Genomic DNA, 20,178 nt, shown 5'->3' with positions numbered 1-20,178 from the left:
GTGTTTAGCGCCGCCGCAAAATGTCTAGTTAATTTCGCAAGCAGCGCAAACATCGCCGCGCCTGGGCGCTAGTTGCTTTGCGCCTCATTGGTGCCCTCTTAAGGTGCTAAAGGGAGGCGCAAACAACTGAATTTTTCCCCCTACCTCTTTAACCAAGCTTTTGGTCATCTGCCCTAATTTCTCCTTATGTGGCTCGGTGTCAAATTTTGTTTGATAATCGCTCCTGTGAAGCGCCTTGGGACGTTTCACTACGTTAAAGGGGCTATATAAATGCAAGTCCTTGTTGACACTTCAGTGCAGTACTGAGGGAGTGCCGCACTGTCGGAGGTGCCGTCTACCCTCTCAGGTGGATGTAAAAGATCCCACGGCACTATTTTGAAGAAGAGCACGGGAGTTCTCCCCGGTGTCCTGGGGCCAACATTTATCCCTCAACCAACATCACTAAAACTGATAATCTGGTCATTATTGTTGTGTATGTACCTTTAAGAAAGAACTGCTTTTATACTGTAGTACCGGCAGTGACCACACCTGTATATAAAGCCGTAGCAGGCTTCTGTACTTTCAGTTCCAGCATACCCTCTGTTCAGAGGGTGTTGCACGGAGCGGTCCCGTGCAATAAGGTTTTAAGTAGGTTCACGGACTCCCAGGCCGCCTGCATTTTTTGCGGCCTGGAGGAGTCCGTGTTTCACGTTTATATGGATTGTGAGAGGTTGCAGCCCCTCTTTCACTACTTGAAGGGGCTGCTCCTCGATTTTTGGTTGCACTTCAGTCCCACGCTCTTGATCTACGGTCACCCGGTGCGGAGGGGAGCGGACAGGTTGGAGGACCTCCTTGTGGGCCTGCTCCTGGGCCTGGCTAAAAGAGCCATCAATTGGTCCAGGCAGCGGGCGGTCGAGGGGGTCGTCCAGCCGGATTGCCTGCATCTCTTCCGCGGCCATGTTCGCGCCCGGGTGGCCCTGGAGATGGAGCACGCGGTGTCCGCCGGTGCGCTTGAGTATTTCCGCGACTGATGGGTGCCGCGGGGACTGGAGTGCATCATCAACACAGAAAACCAAATTTTAATTTGATTTGTTAAGCTTTAGTTGAACTTTTGTTTATTTACAGTTGAATTGGGGTTTTTTTTTGGGTCCAAATAAAAGAGTACCCTCTGTTCAGTAAACACCTGTTATTACCGTTCTCCTGCAGTCCGTGTGTTATTGATACGTGGACACTACAATTATCACATTGCTGTTTGTGGGAGCTTGCTGTGTGCAGATTGGCTGCCACGTTGCCCCAGGTGGGCAGAGGAAACACTTCAAGGGCACCCTCAAAGCCTCCTTGAAAAAGTGCAGTATCCCCGCCGACACCTGGGAATCCCTGGCCCAAGACCGCACAAAGTGGAGGAGAAGCATCCGGGAAGGCGCCGAACACCTCGAGTCTCTTCGTCGGGAGCAAGCGGAAGCCAAGCGCAAACAGCGCAAGGAGCGCACGTCAACCCAAGCACCCCACCCACCTGCCCCTTCAACCACCGTCTGCCCCACCTGTGACAGAGACTGTAGGCCCCGCATCGGACTCGTCAGTCACCTGAGAACTCGTTTTTAGTGTGGAAGCAAGTCATCCTCGGTTCCGAGGGACTGCCGAAGAAGAGAAGGTTGTGGGAGCTTGCTGTGCGCAAATAGGCTGCCACATTTCCTACATTACAACAGTGACTACACTTCAAAAGTATTCCATTGGCTGTAAGGCGCTTTGGGACGTCCTGAGGTGGTGAAAGGCACTATATAAATGCAAATCGTTCTTTACGTGAACTTCAAGGGCGAAGGTGATTATGCCTACGTTATACTGAGAGACTTTAATACTAATCTAATGCAAATATGAAATGCAGATGACTGGATCTGCCCCAATTAATGCTGGAGACCCTCAGCGTGGGTTTAAATCCGAGAATAGAAGTGAAACTGTCATCTCACACATGTGAGTGTCTCTTTCATAAATTATGATTGTGCCTGAGGTGGGTCTGGTTGACATTGGCTCTGATTCGGCCTCTGAAGTTTGGCTGGAATACACCGCACAATAGGAGGTTAGCTTGCTTCCAATTGCATTGGCAATCAGACAAGGTTATTAGAAACTGAAGCGATCTGAATTCAACAGTTCTGACCGCCCCCCCTCCCCACTTCCAGGTAAGTGCACCAATAGGTGTGACATTGACGTATGAACTGCCTGTAAAACCAATGAAACTGTTGGAAAATCCAGAGTTACAGTCAGGGATGGCTGGAATCCCTGTGGAAATGGAGCTCCACCGAGTATACACGTTTATCTCCCTTCAGATTGGAGCGCAGATGCAATTAGCAGAACATCTACTGGCTGTGTCCGCGATTCCACGTTTTCCAGTGGAGAATGCTACTCGCAGGGAGCGCATCCCACGGCACTATTTCCGAAGAGCAGGGGGAGTTCTTCCCCGGTGTCCTGGGATCACTATTTATCCCTCAACCAACATCACTAAAAAAAAACAGACTACCCGGTCATTATCAAATTGCTGTTTGTGGGATCTTGCTGTGCGCGAATGGGCTGCCGCGTTTCCTGCGTTGCTGTATTGGGATGTCCTGAGATCGTGAAAGGCGCTATAGAAATGCCACGCTCTCTTTATTCTTTCTTTCTTTGGAGATTGCGGGGCACACAGCCCTTGATTTTCCATCTGTTAAAAGGAACAGATGGAAATAATTGGTCCTGTGCCCTGCTACCCAAAGTGAACTCTCTATCATAGAATCGTAGAAACTTACAGCACAGAAGGAGGCCATTCGGCCCACCGTGCCTGTGCCGGCTCTTTGGTAGAGCTATCCAATTAGTCTCACTCCCCTCGCTCTTTCCCCATAACGCTGCAAATTTTTCCCTTTCAAGTGTTTATCCAATTCCCTTTCGAAAGTTACTATTGAATCTGCTTCCACCGCCCTTTCAGGCAGCGCATTCCAGATCACAGCAACTCGCAGAGTAAAAAACGTTCCCATCTCCCCCTCTTACCTTAAATCGGTGTCCTCTGGTTATCGACCCTCCTGCCAGTGGTAACAGTTTCTCTTTATTTACTCTGGAGAAACCCCATATAATTTTGAATCTATTAAATCTCCCCTTGACCTTCTCTGCTCTAAGGCGAACAACCCCAGGCTTCTCCAGTCTCTCCACACAACTGAAGTTCCTCATCCCTGGTACCATTCTGGTAAATCTCCTCTGCACCCTCTCCAAGACCTTTACATCCATTCCTAAAGTGTGGTGCCCAGAATTAAACACAATGGGGGAGAAATTGGGTGAGTAGCGCCACCTGTTAGCGCCTAAAGAGGCAGGCAGTGGCTGTAGCGCCACTGGCTGCGCCTCCCGCGATATTCAGGAGGGGCGCTAATGGTGGCGTTAGCCTGTTGCACTGCGCCGCCACCGATGACATCATCGGTGTGCGCAGTGCCCCATTCGCGCCCTGTTCACGATATTTGGTAGCGAACGGCGCAGTTGCGCCGTTCGCTACCCGCGCCCGGTTCACGGGGCTTTACTGTGCCGGCAGCAGCGCAAGTTAAGGTGGAGGTGCGGGGCGGCCGCTTTTTCGGCGGCCGCCTGCCAGCACCTCCGTCCCCGGCCTCCTAACCGCCACCCCCCGCAGCATTGCCGGCTGTTTCCCGAGAGCCCGGCACTTCTCCTTGGTGCCGGGCTCATTTGCCGGCACTCGCGAGCGGGGATCGCGCTGTTGGAGGCACCTCCCCCTTAACAGTGGGAGGAAGGCCTGCAGTTCCGCAGCGTGCCGTGCTGCAGCGTGTGGCGCTGCGGCACGTTGCGCTGCGATAATCAGTTTCAGCGCCCTAAGAGGGACGCGGAGCGCCTCGAGCCTCGCCCCGTCTCCCTCGAGGGGCACTGAAACTGAATTTCTGGCGCTCGGTATTACTCCAATCGCTGCGCTAAATCCTGCGCTCAGGCGACTTTTGCGCCACTTTGGCGCCCCAACCCAATTTCTAGGCCAATATTCCAGTAGAGGCCTAACCAATGATTTATAAAAATTTAGCATAACTTCCTTGCTTTTGTACCCTGTGCCTCTGTTTATAAAGCCAAGGATCCCGTGTGTTTTTTTTTAACAGCTTTATCAACTTGTCCTGCCACCTTCAAAAGATTTGTGTACGTGACCCCCCAGGTCTCTCTGTTCCATGCCACTTGCCACTTGAAGTGGCCGATCGCAGAATCACCCATCATATTGTGGAAAATAGTTGTTCAGTATCGCTCGTGGTTTAAAACCTACGGTGTCTCAGTGTAATTTAAACATATCATCGTCAGAGTACCATCTCCTCTCTGATTCTCTGCACATTTAAAGCCTGTGTTTGTTCTTTCAGATTTCATCCTCGAACGTTATATATTGGTTTGTGTTCCTTTAGTTGATGCCAGAAGACAGGAGAACAGAGAACACTTACCGTCGAAGGAACGAAACCCAAGCTATAGTTTGCATAAAATCAGTGACAAAATGGTGCTCTGACTCTGAATTAATTTGTTTCTATTCAGCTGTTTTAACAAAGAATTCACACCCTATTTTCCAAATCCCTCCATGGCCTCGCCCCTCCCTCTCTATCTCTGTAACCTCCTCCAGCCCTACAACCCTCCGAGATCTCTGCGCTCCTCCAATTCTGGCCTTTTGAGCATCCCCGATTTTCATCGCTCCATCCTTGGCGGGCGTGCCTGTGCCCTAAGCTCTGGAATTCCATCCCCAAACCTCTCCGCCCCTCTCTCCTCCTTTACATCGCTCCTTAAAACCTACCTCTTTGACGAAGCTTTTGGTCACCTGTCCTAATATTTCCTTATGTGGCTCGGTGTCAAATTTTGTCTGATAACGTCTTGGGACGTTTTACTACGTCAAAAATGCTATATAAATGCAAGTTGTTGTTACTGTTGCATGTGAACATTTACTTTATCTATAAGCCAGGCTCCCTTAGTCTATCATATGTGAGGGGCAAATGAAACGCATTATCTGAGGCCACAGGATCAGGAGATAGGGACTGACCTCTGTGGAGCCTCCACTCCGCACTGTCAGATCCCACTTTCACCTCTGACTCCTCGGCCGCTATGAATGAAGGAGCGCCACTCAAGGAAGGGTCAGGTGGAGCAGATAGCTTACCTTGGCTGCTCTGGTGAGGCCATTAAACATCTTTCCGCAGTGCAAAAGAAGTCCTGGGGGGGGGGCGGGGTTCAAGGAGGTGGCACAGCCCACTTCCCTCAACAGAGTGCACACCCCATTCTTGATGCGTCTTTCCCCGTCACCGGCACCGCCCCCTCTCCCAACCCCAAACAGGCCATAATTCAATTAGAATGACAAGTAGGCCCGGCTTCCTGAAATCTGCCACTCGTTTTTTTGACCTGGCTTCCACCCTGGTCACCCAGGTTGCCTACACCTCCATAGCCACCACAACCCCTTTAAGAAGCAGTAGGTTTTATATCTTTATCTTTCTGCTGATCAGGTCCCTGGCTCTCCGGGTATTTTCCTGCCTCTCCCCCAGAGAGATTACACTAACCCCAAACCCCCCACTGCCAGGCATTCAGGGCCCATTTGCTAGTGTTGCTAACTCTGGTTGGATATATTCCAATACGCTGCTTGATTGCACTGATTCATGGGATGTTTTACGTTGGGCTTGCGCTAATGAGTTTGCGAGGAAACTTTGGCGTAACCTCACCTCGGCAAAACCGACGCAGTTGTCGGGCGCATTTTGGGCGCATTTTCCTTATTGCGCCCGTCACGGGAACTCCAGGCCGTAATGTTTATTTAAAGAAGAGCAAGGACTGCCCTTTGCCTAACCAAGCCTGTAAATTGGACGAAGAACACCCAGAACATTAACGCCTGGAATTTTTTTTCCTGAGGTTTTTTTTCTCCCAATTTCCCGCCCTAACTTCGACAGAAGATCCCGGCATCCAAGCCCCCCAGAGAAAATGCGTAAATGCTTAAAAAACATCCGATTTTGTTTCTCCGGGATTCCGCCGATCTTCTGTCAAAGTTAGGGTGGGAGGTCAGGAGTGGAGTGGAGTGGAGCTAATTTACAGAACAAACGGGAAACTGTTCAACCTCCGTCGCCTCCAGTCCAGATCCAAGGTCATCCCATCCTCTGTCGTCGAATTACAGTATGCAGACGACGCTTGCGTCTGCGCTCATTCGGAGGTTGAACTCCAAACCATCATCAACACCATCACCGAAGCGTACGAGAGCATGGGCCTTACACTAAACAGCCGTAAGACAAAGGTCCTCTACCAACCTGCCCCCGCCACACAGTACTGCCCCCCGATGATCAAAATCCACGACAAGGCCTTGGACAACGTGGACCACTTTCCATACCTCGGGAGCCTACTGTCAACAAGGGCAGACGTCGACGACGAAGTCCAACACCGCCTTCAGTGTGCCAGTGCAGCCTTTGGTCGCCTGAGGAAGAGAGTGTTTGAAGACCAGGATCTCAAACCCGGCACTAAGCTCATTGTCTACAGAGTAGCAGTGATACCCGCCCTGCTGTATGCCTCAGAGACATGGACCATGTACAGCAGGCACCTCAAAGCACTGGAGAGGTACCACCAACGCTGCCTCTGCAAGATCCTGCAAATCCATTGGCAGGATAGGCGCACCAACGTCAGTGATCTTGCTCAGGCCAACATCCCCAGCATCGAAGCTTTGACCACGCTCAATCAGCTCCGATGGATGGGTCACATTGTCCACATGCCCGATACGAGACTCCCAAAACAAGCGCTCTACTCGGAGCTCCGGCACGGCAAGAGAGCCCCAGGTGGGCAGAGGAAACGCTTCAAGGACACCCTCAAAGCCTCCTTGAAAAAGTGTAACATCCCCACTGACACCTGGGAATCCCTGGCACAAAACCGCACAAAGCGGAGAAGCATCCGGGAAGGTGCCGAACACCTCGAGTCTCTTTGCCGAGAACAAGCGGAAGCCAAGCGCAGGCAGCGCAAGGAGCGCATGTCAACCCAAGCACCTCACCCACCCGTCCCTTCAACCACTGTCTGCCCCACCTGTGACAGAGACTGTAGGTCCCGCATTGGACTCATCAGTCACCTGAGAACTCATTTTTAGTGCGGAAGCAAGTCATCCTCGGTTCCGAGGGACTGCCTAAGAAGACACCGGGAGGTCAGGAGAACGTCACGGAAATTTCCCCCTAAGATTATTAAAAGATCTCAGCCTTGCAAATATGCTTCTGACACTAGTGTGCAAACACTTCAATTCTTTCCCATTTATTACAAATGGCGTCACTCCTCCACTGAAGTTACTGGGAGAGGAATTTTAGGTGAATGCAGGAAATATTCTTAAGCTAATATCCCTTGGTACAGAAACAAGTCCTCCAAGTCATAAGATTTAATAGGCTGCTTCCATTAAATCATCTGGCATTAACAAAATAAGAGATCCTACAGAGAAACAGCTTCACGGGAACAATGAAGGCAAAATGGAGACACAGTGGACATAGATCCCACTGATAAAGGGAAGCTCCTTCTCTTCCGTGATCTATTGTCATTGTGTGACCTTGCTAAAGAAAATTCGAAAGAAGGAAGTGTTGAAGTGTTGAAAGGTCATCGACCTGAAACGTTAACTCTGTTTCTCTCTACAGATGCTGCCCGACCTGCTGAGTATCTCCAGCATTTGCTGTTTTTAATTCAGATTTCCAGCATCTGCAGTATTTTCTTTTTGTGTTGAAGTTAAGGGACCTGGATATTAATAAAGTCCTGGGAAAAGTAGTATTGTATCTGCCACAAAAGACTAAGGGCCAAAGAAAGCATACCATCGGAAAAAAAAACCCCCGAGAAGACTGCGGATGTTGCAAATCTGAAACAAAAACAGAAAAGTGGTGGAAACCCTCAGCAGGTCAGGCCGCCTCTGTGTTGCAGGAACTAACATATCGGGTGCAGACGCTTTGTCAGAGCTTTAGGGCTGCATGAAAGTTCCTCCCGCATACCTTCTCGTGTAAAGTGTCTCCATAAATCCTCCCTCGCGCAGAATCAGATCCATCCCTGTCACAGAAGGTTCGAACGTCTCTGATTGATCTGGTGTACAGAGTGAATTGTGGAAAGCGAAGGACTTCAAAAGGTATTTTTTCAGCCCATTGCTATTGAACCTCTGACAGGAAGAGTTGTTAGAGTTGCTCAGGCCTTTTCACGAGTAGAAGAGATTGATAGCTGCCTTGTGTTTACACAAGATAGCATAAAGTGATGGAAGCGTAGCTTTACCCGAAAACATTCGTCCGATGTTTTCACAAATCGTACAGGGAATAACTCCGAGAGGCTGGAGGAAACACTCATTGTGGGAGGCACTTCACACTAGGCTAATGGCATTGTAGTGCAGCCAAGAGCTTCTGATTTAAGGTAATTGGCAAAAGAACCAGAGGCGAGACGAGGAGACATTTATTTACGCAGCGAGCTGTTATGATCCGGAATGTACTGCCTGAAAGGATGGTGGAAGGAGATTCAATAGTAACTTTCAAAAGGGAATTGGATAAATAATTGAAGGGGGAAAATTTGCAGGGCTGTGGGGAAAGAGCAGGGGCGAGTGGGACTAATTGGATAGATCTTTCAAAGAGCCGACACAGGCACGATGGGCCGAATGGCCTCCTTCTGAGCTGCAAGATTCCTTGATTCTGGCTCCTGAACTCATAAATCCTCAGTCTGAAATTCAGAAATAGAAACCGAAAGCAACTGAGCATTGAATCAACATCCAAACAACTTCCTGTTAGCAATCTTGATGAGCAACTTTTGATCCAATCGATACAGAGGTGAGCATTCGAAACATGACAGACAAGTCTTGGGGAAAATAATCTGCTTCAGGGAGATTCAAAATAGGAATCAACACCCAGTGACGTAATAAAACTCACTACACACTTGGTTTGAGCATAAAGCAAGGCTTTAATCAACTTGTTTCAGAACATGGAGGTCTAGTTGTATCCACTAGCTCCTTCTCTTACAAAATGTCCCTGGGCAAGCTGGGGCCCACGCCCGAGTATTTATACTCCTTGGACGGCGCCACCAGCTGGCCGTCCAGCGTTATTTCATAAGTAGTTTCTTGATGATGAGATTTATAACACCCAGGTTCACGATGAGGCATCAAAGAAAAAGAAAGACTTGCATTTATATAGCGCCTTTCATGAACTCAGAATGTCCCAAAGCGCTTTACAATTACGAAGTACTTTTTTGAAGTGTAGTCTCTACTGTAATGTAGGGAAACGCTGCAGCCAATTTGCGCACAGCAAGGTCCCACAAACAGCAATGTGATAATAACCAGATAATCTGTTTTAGATGTTGGCTGAGCGATAAATATTGGCCAGGACCCCGGGGAGAACTCCCTTGCTCTTTTGAATGAAATATTTCCATGGGATCTTCTACATCCACCTGAGAGAGCAGACGGGACCTCGGTTTAACATCTCTTCTGAAAGACAGCACCTCCGACAGTGCAGCGTTCCCTCAGTACTATGTTGAAGTGTCAGTCCTAGATTATGTGCTCAAGTCTCTGGAGCGGACCTTGAATCCCCAAGCTCAATCAGAAGCTTGATAAACACATGATGGAGAAAGGAATAGAAGGATATGTTCATAGGGTGAGATGACGTATGGTGGGAGGAGGCTCGTGTGGAGAAGAAGAAGCAGACTTGCATTTCTATAACGCCTTTCACAACCACCGGACGTCCATCTTGTGCATAAACACTGGCATGGAGCAATTGGGCCGAATGGCCTGTCTCTGTGCTGTAAATTCTATGTAATTAAACAATGGTGGCTGACTTAACGACTGCTTCCTAATGTTTCTACCACAGATTATGATGTTAAAGCTGTGGAGCAGGGGACCTTACAAAACAATAAATCCTAGCCCATAACATAGTGTTTGCTGATATGACGGTTAATCAAAAATGAAACAGCTCTATTATATTTCTATCGACGTGGAAAAAATTGAAAAGATAAGAAAGGTTGGAGCAATAAAAGGCCATTCAAGCATCGAGCTCATTCTGTCACAGACCGTGTGAAGTTTGCTTTGTTATTGACTCTACCCAACCTGCTCAAACTTCCAAATGCAATCATTTCTGAACTTTCCCTTCATCTCCTAACAAAGTTGAATGAAAGTCTAGTGTATCAGCCCAGCCCGATAACTCACAAATCAATCTCACACTAATTGCATTAGAATAAGTGACACGTCCATTGTCGTGGCAGCCCAGGAACCACTGTGTTAGTACAGTGCTTGATAACGTACGTCTATATTTGTCTTCATAGCTTTCAATCACGTTACAGAGGTACAGGCTTCTAAATGGGTCCCCCCTCTGCACAGAATCAGCGGACACTGGGATGGCACAGCATCCAGTAGTGGGAGAATAACACCAGTCATTTATGTTGCTGCTCATGAACATAATGTGGGGAGCGCGCAATGCAGGCCTCTGATTGGGCAGACACCTATTTAGGGGGAAGAATCACAGTTGCTGGTACAGGAGTAAAAGTCCGCTATCAGCTTAAAGGCAGAACATCCTTATTCAGTGAAGTGATCAGTACCTCCATCCAATACTGACCAGAACCTGTACCCCTATTACGGCCCAGAAGCTGACCAGAACCTGTCATTCCAATACTGACCAGAACCTGTACCTCCAGTACTGACCAGTGCCTCCATCCAATACTGACCAGTACCTGTCCCTCCAATACTGACCAGTACCTCCATCCAATACTGACATGAACCTGTCCTGCCAACACTGACCATTACCCATTCCTCCAATACTGACCAGAACCTGTCCCTCCAATACTGACCAGTACCTGTCCCTCCAGTACTGACCAGAACCTGTCCCTCCAATAATGACCAGAACCTGTCCCTCCAATAATGACCAGAACCTGTCCCTCCAATAATGACCAGAAGCTGTCACTCCAATACTGACCATTACCTGTCCCTCGAATCCTGAACATTACCTCCCTCCAATACAGTCCAGAACCTGTCCCTCCAAAACTGACCATTAACTCCCTCCAATACTGACCTTAAGCTGTCCCTCCAATAATGACCAGAAGCTGTCCCTCCAATACTAACCAGAACCTGTCCCTCCAATACTGAACATTACCTCCCTCCAATACGGACCAGAACCTGTCCCTCCAAAACTCACCATAAACTCCCTCTAATACTGACCTTAACCTGTCCCTCCAATAATGACCAGAAGCTGTCCCTCCAATACTGAACATTACCTCCCTCCAATACAGACCAGAACCTGTCCCTCCAAAACTGACAATTAACTCCCTCCAATACTGACCTTAACCTGTCCTTAAAATACTGAACATTACCTGTCACTCCAATACTGAACATTACGGCCCTCCAATACTGACCAGAACTTGTCCCTCCAATACTGATCAGAACCTGTCCCTCCAATACTGACCAGAACTTGTCTGTCCAATACTGACCAGAATCTGCCCCTCCAATACTGACCAGAACCTGTCCCTCCAATACTGACCAGAACCTGTCCCTCCAATACTGAACATTATCTCCCTCCAATATGGACCAGAACCTGTCCCTCCAAAACTGACCATTAACTCCCTCCAATACTGACTAGAACCTGTCCCTCCAAAACTGACCATAAACTCCCTCCAATACTGACCTTAACCTGTCTCTCCAATAATGACCAGAACCTGTCCCTCCAAAACTGACCATTAACTCCCTCCAATACTGACCTTAACCTGCCCTTAAAATACTGACCATTACCTGTCCCTCCAATACTGAACATTATGGCCCTCCAATACTGACCAGAACCTGTCCCTCCAATACTGACCAGAACCTGTCCCTCCAATACTGACCAGAACCTGTCCCTCCAATACTGACCATTAACTCCCTCCAATACAGACCAGAACCTGTCCCTCCAAAACTGACCATTAACTCCCTCCAATACTGACCATAAACTGTCCCTCCAATACTGACCTTAACTTATCCCTCCAATACTGAACATTACCTCCCTCCAATACTGACCAGAACCTGGCCCTGCCAGTACACTTTACACCTAATCCCAGCCTATTACTATCTCGTCGAGCTTCTAATCTCTTTTACTTCTTTTGTTTCTTTTATTCTTTTGTCCGATCGCAGCCCTGCCTCCGATCTAGTTTCTTTTCTTTCCAGTTTTGAAGAAGGGTCCAACCCGAAACGTCAACTCAAATTTCTCTCCACGGATGTTGCCTGACCTGCTGAGTTTTTCCAGCATTTTCTGTTGTTATTTCCTGTCCCTCCAATACTGACCAGAACCTGTCCCTCTAATACTGACCAGATCCTGTTCCTCCAATACTGACCATTACCTGTCCCTCCAATACTGACCAATACCTGTCACTCCAATACTGACCAGTACGTGTCTCTCCAATACTGACCAGTAACTGTCACTCCAATACTGACCAGTACCTGACACTCCAATGCTGACCTGATCATGTCCCTCCAATACTGAGCATTTCCTCTCATCCAATACTGACCAGAACCTTCCCTGCAATACTGACCATAACCTGTCCCTCCAGTACTGACCTGAACCTGCCCCTCCAATACTGACCAGAACCTATTCCTCCAATACTGACCAGAACCTGTCCCTCCAATACTGACCATGACCTGTCCCTCCAATACTGAACATTGCCTGTCCCTCAAATACTGACCTTAACCTATCCCTCCAATAATGACCAGAACCTGTCCCTCCAACAATGACCAGGATCTGCCCCTCCAATACTGACCAGAAACTGTTCTTCCAATACTGACCAGTACCTCTCCATCCAATACTGACCAGTACCTGTCACTGCAATACTGACCAGTATCTCTCTGTCCAATACTGATCAGTACCTGTCACTCCAATACTGACCAATACCTGTCACTCCAATACTGACCAGTACCTATTCTTCCAATACTGACCACAACCTGTCCCTCCAATACTGACCTTAATCTGCCCCTCCAATACTGACCAGAACCTGCCCCTCCAATACGGACCAGAACCTGTCCCTCCAAAACTGACCATAAACTCCCTCCAATGCTGACCTTAACCTGTCCCTCCAATAATGACCAGAAGCTGTCACTCCAATACTGACCATTACCTGTCCCTCGAATCCTGAACATTACCTCCCTCCAATACAGTCCAGAACCTGTCCCTCCAAAACTGACCATTAACTCCCTCCAATACTGACCTTAAGCTGTCCCTCCAATAATGACCAGAAGCTGTCCCTCCAATACTAACCAGAACCTGTCCCTCCAATACTGAACATTACCTCCCTCCAATACGGACCAGAACCTGTCCATCCAAAACTCACCATAAACTCCCTCTAATACTGACCTTAACCTGTCCCTCCAATAATGACCAGAAGCTGTCCCTCCAATACTGAACATTACCTCCCTCCAATACAGACCAGAACCTGTCCCTCCAAAACTGACAATTAACTCCCTCCAATACTGACCTTAACCTGTCCTTAAAATACTGAACATTACCTGTCACTCCAATACTGAACATTACGGCCCTCCAATACTGACCAGAACTTGTCCCTCCAATACTGATCAGAACCTGTCCCTCCAATACTGACCAGAACTTGTCTGTCCAATACTGACCAGAATCTGCCCCTCCAATACTGACCAGAACCTGTCCCTCCAATACTGACCAGAACCTGTCCCTCCAATACTGAACATTATCTCCCTCCAATATGGACCAGAACCTGTCCCTCCAAAACTGACCATTAACTCCCTCCAATACTGACTAGAACCTGTCCCTCCAAAACTGACCATAAACTCCCTCCAATACTGACCTTAACCTGTCTCTCCAATAATGACCAGAGCCTGTCCCTCCAAAACTGACCATTAACTCCCTCCAATACTGACCTTAACCTGCCCTTAAAATACTGACCATTACCTGTCCCTCCAATACTGAACATTATGGCCCTCCAATACTGACCAGAACCTGTCCCTCCAATACTGACCAGAACCTGTCCCTCCAATACTGACCAGAACTTGTCCGTCCAATACTGACCAGAACCTTTCCCTCCAATACTGACAATTACCTGTCCCTCCAATACTGACCATTACCTGTCCCTCCAATACTGACCAGAAACTGTCCCTCCAGTACTGACCAGAACCTGTCCCTCCAATACGGAACATTACCTCCCTCCAATACAGACCAGAACCTGTCTCTCCTAAACTGACCATTAACTCCCTCCAATAATGACCATAACCTGTCCCTCCAATACTGAACATTACCTCCCTCCAATACGGACCAGAACCTGTCCCTCCAAAACTGACCATTAACTCCCTCCAATACTGACCATAAACTGTCCCTCCAATACTGACCGTAACTTGTCCCTCCAATACTGAACATTACCTCCCTCCAATACTGACCAGAACCTGTCCCTCCAATACTGACCAGTACCTGTCCCTCCAATACTGACCATTATCTGTCCCTCCAATACTGACCAATACCTGTCACTCCAATACTGACCAGTATCTGTCACTCCAATACTGACCAGTACCTGTCAGTCCAATACTGACCAGTACCTCTCTGTCCAATACTGACCAGTACCTGACACTCCAATGCTGACCTGATCATGTCCCTCCAATACTGAGCATTTCCTCTCATCCAATACTGACCAGAACCTCCCTGCAATACTGACCAGAACCTGTCCCTCCAATACTGAACAGAACCTGCCCCTCCAATACTGACCATTACTTCCCTATAATACGGACCATAACCTGTCCCTCCAATACTGACCTGAACCTGCCCCTCCAATACTGACCAGAACCTGTCCCTCCAATACTGACCATGACCTGTCCCTCCAATACTGAACATTGCCTGTCCCTCAAATACTGACCTTAATCTATCCCTCCAATACTGACCAGAACCTGTCCGTCCAATACTGAACATTACCTCCCTCAAATACGGACCAGAACCTGTCCCTCCAATATGACCAGATCCTGTCCCTCCAGTATTGACCAGCACCTGACCCTCCAATACTAACCATTTCCTGTCATCCAATACTGACCAAAATCTGTCCCTCCAATACTGACCTTAACCTGTCCTTCCAATAATGATCAGAAGCTGTCCCTCCAATACTGAACATTACCTCCCTCCAATACTGACCAGAATCTGTCCCTCCAATACTAACCATTTCCTGTCATCCAATACTGACCAGAATCTGTACCTCCAATACTGATCAGGACCTTTCCCTCCAATACATACCAGAACCTGTCCCTCCAATACTGACCTTAACCTGTCCCTCCAATACTGACCTTAACCTGTCCCTCCAATAATGACCAGAAGCTGTCCTTCCAATACTGACCATTAACTCCCTCCAATACTGACCATAACCTGTCCCCCCAAAACTGACCATTAACTCCCTCCAATACTGACCTTAACTTGTCCCTCCAATAATGACCAGAACCTGTCCTTCCAATACTGACCATTACCTGTCATGCCAATACTGAACATTATGGCCCTCCAATACTGACCAGAACCTGCCCCTCCAATGCTGACCAGAATCTGCCCCTCCAATACTGACCAGTACCTGTTCTTCCAATACTGACCATTACCTGTCCCTCCAATACTGATCAGGTCCTGTCCCTCCAATACTGACCAGCACCTGTATCTCCAATAGGGACCATTAGCTTCCTCCAATACTGACCAGATCATGTTACTCCAAATACTGACCAGAACCTGTCCCTCCAATACTGACCAGAAGCTTCCCCTTCCAATTCTGACCTTAACCTGTCCCACCAAAACTGACCATTAACTCCCTCCAATACTGACCTGAACCGGTCCCTCCAATACTGACCAGAACCTGTCCTTCCAGTACTGACATTAACCTGTCCCACCAATAGTGACCAGAGCTGTTTCCAATACTGACCTTAACCTGTCCCTCCAATACTGACCATTACCTCCCTCCAATACCGATCAGAACCTGTCCCTACAATACTGACCAGAACCTGCCCCTCCAATACTGACCAGAACTTGCCCCTCCAATACTGACCAGAACATTTCCCTCCAATACTGACAATTAACTTCCTCCAATACTGACCAGAACCTGTCCCTCCAATACTGACCATTACCTTCCTCCAATACTGACCAGAACCTGTCCCTCCAATACTGACCAGAACCTGTCCCTCCAATACTGACCAGAACCTATCCCTCCAATACTGACCAGTACCTGTCCCTCCAAAACTGACCAGAATCTGTTTCTCCAATACTGACCAGAACCTGTTCCTCCAATACTGACCAGAACCTATCCCTCCAATACTGACCAGTACCTGTCACTCCAATAATGACCAGTACCTCTCTGTCCAATACTGACCAGTACCTGTCATTCCAATACTGACCATTACCTGACCCTGCAATACTTACCAGAACCTGTCCCTCCAATACTGACCAGAACCTGTCCCTCCAATACTGACCAGAACCTATCCCTCCAATACTGACCATTACCTGCCCCTCCAATGCTGACCAGAAACTGTCCCTCCAATGCTGACCAGAAACTGTCTCTTTTGAAAGCTACTATTGAATCTGCTTCCACCGCCCTTTCATGCAGTGCATTCCAGATCATAACACGCTGCATAAAACTAATTATCATCTCGCACTCTGATTCTTTTGTCAATTGCCTTAAATCTGTGTCCTCTGGTTACCGACCCTCTTGCCAGTAGAAACAGTTTCTCCCGTACTCTATCGAAACCCTTCATAGTTTTGGAGGGCACTATTCCTGAAAGGTTGTTAAAAAACTAAAAGTGGCTGTGCAGAAACCACATGGTGGTAGTTTGCACAGTAGCATATATAACAGATCATGCAGCGTGAACTCCCTTGACAGGCACTGCGGCTGTCTAAACTCTTGGATTAGGCTGCTCCTGCTTATTCCAGGAGCTGATCCTGTCTCAAAATCTCCTGGAATGTCATATAAAGCTTTGGTCACTGTTCTCCGTGAATGTCTGGTGTGAGCCTTTGAGTAACATTTCATACCAGAATTGTAACTAGCACTGAGGAATTGACATCTCTGTTGACAGCAAGATTGACTGAGCCTGTCAGAATTCAGTCCAACTTGCACAGGGTGGATTAATAAACCATGCTCCTGGTATTATTGGAAAATATCCAGCTGTAATCCTAATCTTATCATCAGAGGTGGCACCGGGGCATGCAGTATTTAACATATGCGCAACGAAAGAATAACAGGGGTCCTTCTCCAGTTAGTAACTTGACACCTGCTATCAAAACATAGCGTGTGTCATGCAGTATCTATAGCGTTTTCAATGGAACCCCTTTTACACTGGGGTAAAATTGGGCACTGGAGGGGGAGACAAAACAGGCGGAATCGCTTGTCCCACCTGTTTCAGGTAGATGGAGTTAAGATACAGATAAGCCATGTTCTCGTTGAATGGTGGAACAGGCTTGAGGGGCTGAATGGTCTACTCCTGTTCCTGTCCTCCTATACCAGACCCCCAGTACTCAGTCCCAGTGAAGTCAATTGATCTGAATATCAGGCAGGGTGTATAACGGGTGACCGATGTGAGACCGCCTGTTTTGCATCCCTTCCAATTTCACCCCCATTATGATGACTATAGGACAGTCAGCATAGACACCAGAAGGTCCTGCTTGGGGCTGTAGAAACTCCATTTGCGCAGAGCTAGCCCACTTACCAGCTTCTGTGAAGTCTTTGGGTGGGGGGGGTGGGGTTGCTGTGAATGTGCTACTAGTTGCAAAGCCAACACCATCATACGTTGCCAAGATCTGCCCCTGCTGCCCCGGTGATCAGTGGGTAAACTGACCCCAGCAAAAGCAATCATATCGCATCTCACGCCTCGGTACTGAAGGCAGCAGGTACTGGTCAGTATTGGAGGGACAGGTTCTGGTCAGTATTGGAGGGACAGAATCTGGTCAGTATTGGAGGGAAAGGTTCTGGTCAGTATTGGAGGGACAGAATCTGGTCAGTATTGGAGGGAAAGGTTCTGGTCAGTATTGGAGGGACAGGTACTGGTCAGTATTGGAGGGAAAGGTTCTGGTCAGTATTGGAGGGACAGGATCTGGTCAGTATTGGAGGGACAGGTTCTGGTCAGTATTGGTGGGACAGGTTCTGGTCAGTATTGGAGGGACAGCTTCTGGTCAGTATTGGAGGGAAAGGTAATGGTCAGTATTGGAGGGACAGGTAATGGTCAATATTGGAGATAAACCATCTGGTCAGTATTGGAGGGACAGCTTAATGTCAGCATTGGAGGGAGTTAATGGTCAGTATTGGAGGGACAGTTTCTTGTCAGTATTGGAGGGACAGGCAATGGTCAGTATTGGAGGGACAGGTAATGGTCAGTATTGGAGGTAATGGTTCTGGTCATTATTGGAGGGGCAGATTCTGGTCAGTATTGGACGGATAATTTCTGGTCAGTATTGGAGGGACAGGTTCTGGTCAGTATTGGAGGAACAGCTTCTGGTCAGTATTGGAGGCAGTTAATGGTCAGTTTTGGTGGGAAAGTTTCTGATCAGTTTTGGAGGGACAGGTAATGGTCAGTATTGCTTGGACAGGTTCTGTTCAGTTTTGCTTGGACAGGTTCTGGTCAGTATTGCTTGGACAGGTTCTGGTCAGTATTGGATGGACAGGTTCTGATCAGTGTTTTTGGGACAGGTTCTGGTCAGTATTGCTTGGCCAGTTTCTGGTCAGTATTGGATGGACAGGTTCTGATCAGTGTTTTTGGGACAGGTTCTGGTCAGTATTGGAAGGACAGGTTTTGGTCAGCATTGGAGGGACAGATTAAGGTCAGTATTGGATGACAGGAAATGGTCAGTATTGGAAGGACTGGTTCTGGTCAGTATTCGTGGCACAGCTTCTGGTCAGTATTGGAGGGACGGGTTCTAGTCAGTATTGGAGGGACAGGTTCTGGTCAGTATTGGATGGACAGGTTCTGGTCAGTATTGGAGGGACAGATAACGGTCAGTATTGCTCGGACAGGTTCTGGTCAGTATTGCTTGGACAGGTTCTGGTCAGTATTGCTTGGGCAGGTTCTGGTCAGTATTTGAGGGAGAGGTTCTGATCAGTTTTTTTGGGAGAGGTTCTGGTCAGTATTGGAAGGACAGGATCTGGTCAGTATTGGAGTGACAGGTACTGCTCAGTATTGGACTGAGAGATACTGGTCAGTATTGGAGTGACAGGTACCGGTCAGTATTGGACAGAGAGGGACTGGTCAGTATTGAAGTGACAGGTACTGGTCAGTATTGGATGGAGAGGTACTGGTCAGTATTGGAAGAACAGGTTCTGGTCAGTATTGGAGGGGCAGATCCTGGTCATTATTGGAGGGGCAGGTTCTGGTTTGTATTGGAGGAACCGGTTCTGGTCAGTATTGGAGGGGCAGGTTCCGGTCAGTATTGGAGGAACCGGTTCTGGTCAGTATTGGAGGGGCAGGTTCTGGTCAGTATTGAAGGGACAGGTTTTGGTCAGTATTGGAGGGAGGTATGGTCAGTATTGGAGAGACAGGTTAAAGTCAGTATTGGATGATGGGAAATGGTCAGTATTGGAAGGACAGGTTCTGGTCACTATTGGACGGATAGGTTCTGGTCCGTATTGGAGGGACCGGTTCGGGTCAGTATTGGAGGGACAGGTTCTGGTCAGTATTAGAGGGACAGGTAATGGTCAGTATTGCTCAGACAGGGTCTGGTCAGTATTGCTTGGACAGGGTCTGGTCAGTATTGCTTGGACAGGTTCTGGTCAGTATTGGAGGAACAGGTTCTGATCAGTTTATTTGGGAAAGGTTCTGGTCAGTATTGGAGTGACAGGTACCGGTCAGTTTTGGACATGGAAGTACTGGTCAGTATTGGAGTGAAATGTACTGATCAGTATTGGATGGAAAGGTATTGGTCAGTTTTGGAGTGACAGGTACTGGTCAGTATTGGAGTGACAGGTACTGGTCAGTATTGGACGGACAGGTTCTGGTCAGTATTGGAGGGATAGGTAATGGTCAGTGTTGCTCGGACAGGTTCTGGTCAGTATTGGAGGGACAGGTAATGGTCAGTATTGGAGGGACAGGTAATGGTCAGTGTTGCTCGGACAGTTTCTGGTCAGTATTGCTTGGACAGGTTCTGGTCAGCATTGCTTGGACAGGTTGTGGTCAGTATTGGAGGGACAGGTTCTGATCAGTTATTTTTGGGACAGGTTCTGGTCAGTATTGGAAGGACAGGATCTGGTCAGTATTGGAGTGACAGGTACTGGTCAGTATTGGACAGAGAGGTACTGCTCAGT

The sequence above is a fragment of the Somniosus microcephalus genome, chromosome 7 (assembly GCF_052327205.1).
Source record: "Somniosus microcephalus isolate GS21.2 chromosome 7, FLI_Smic_1.0, whole genome shotgun sequence".
In the NCBI taxonomy this organism is placed as follows: Eukaryota; Metazoa; Chordata; class Chondrichthyes; order Squaliformes; family Somniosidae; genus Somniosus; species Somniosus microcephalus.
The sequence above is the reverse complement of the archived record's forward strand: the minus strand, read 5'-3'. Positions refer to the sequence as shown.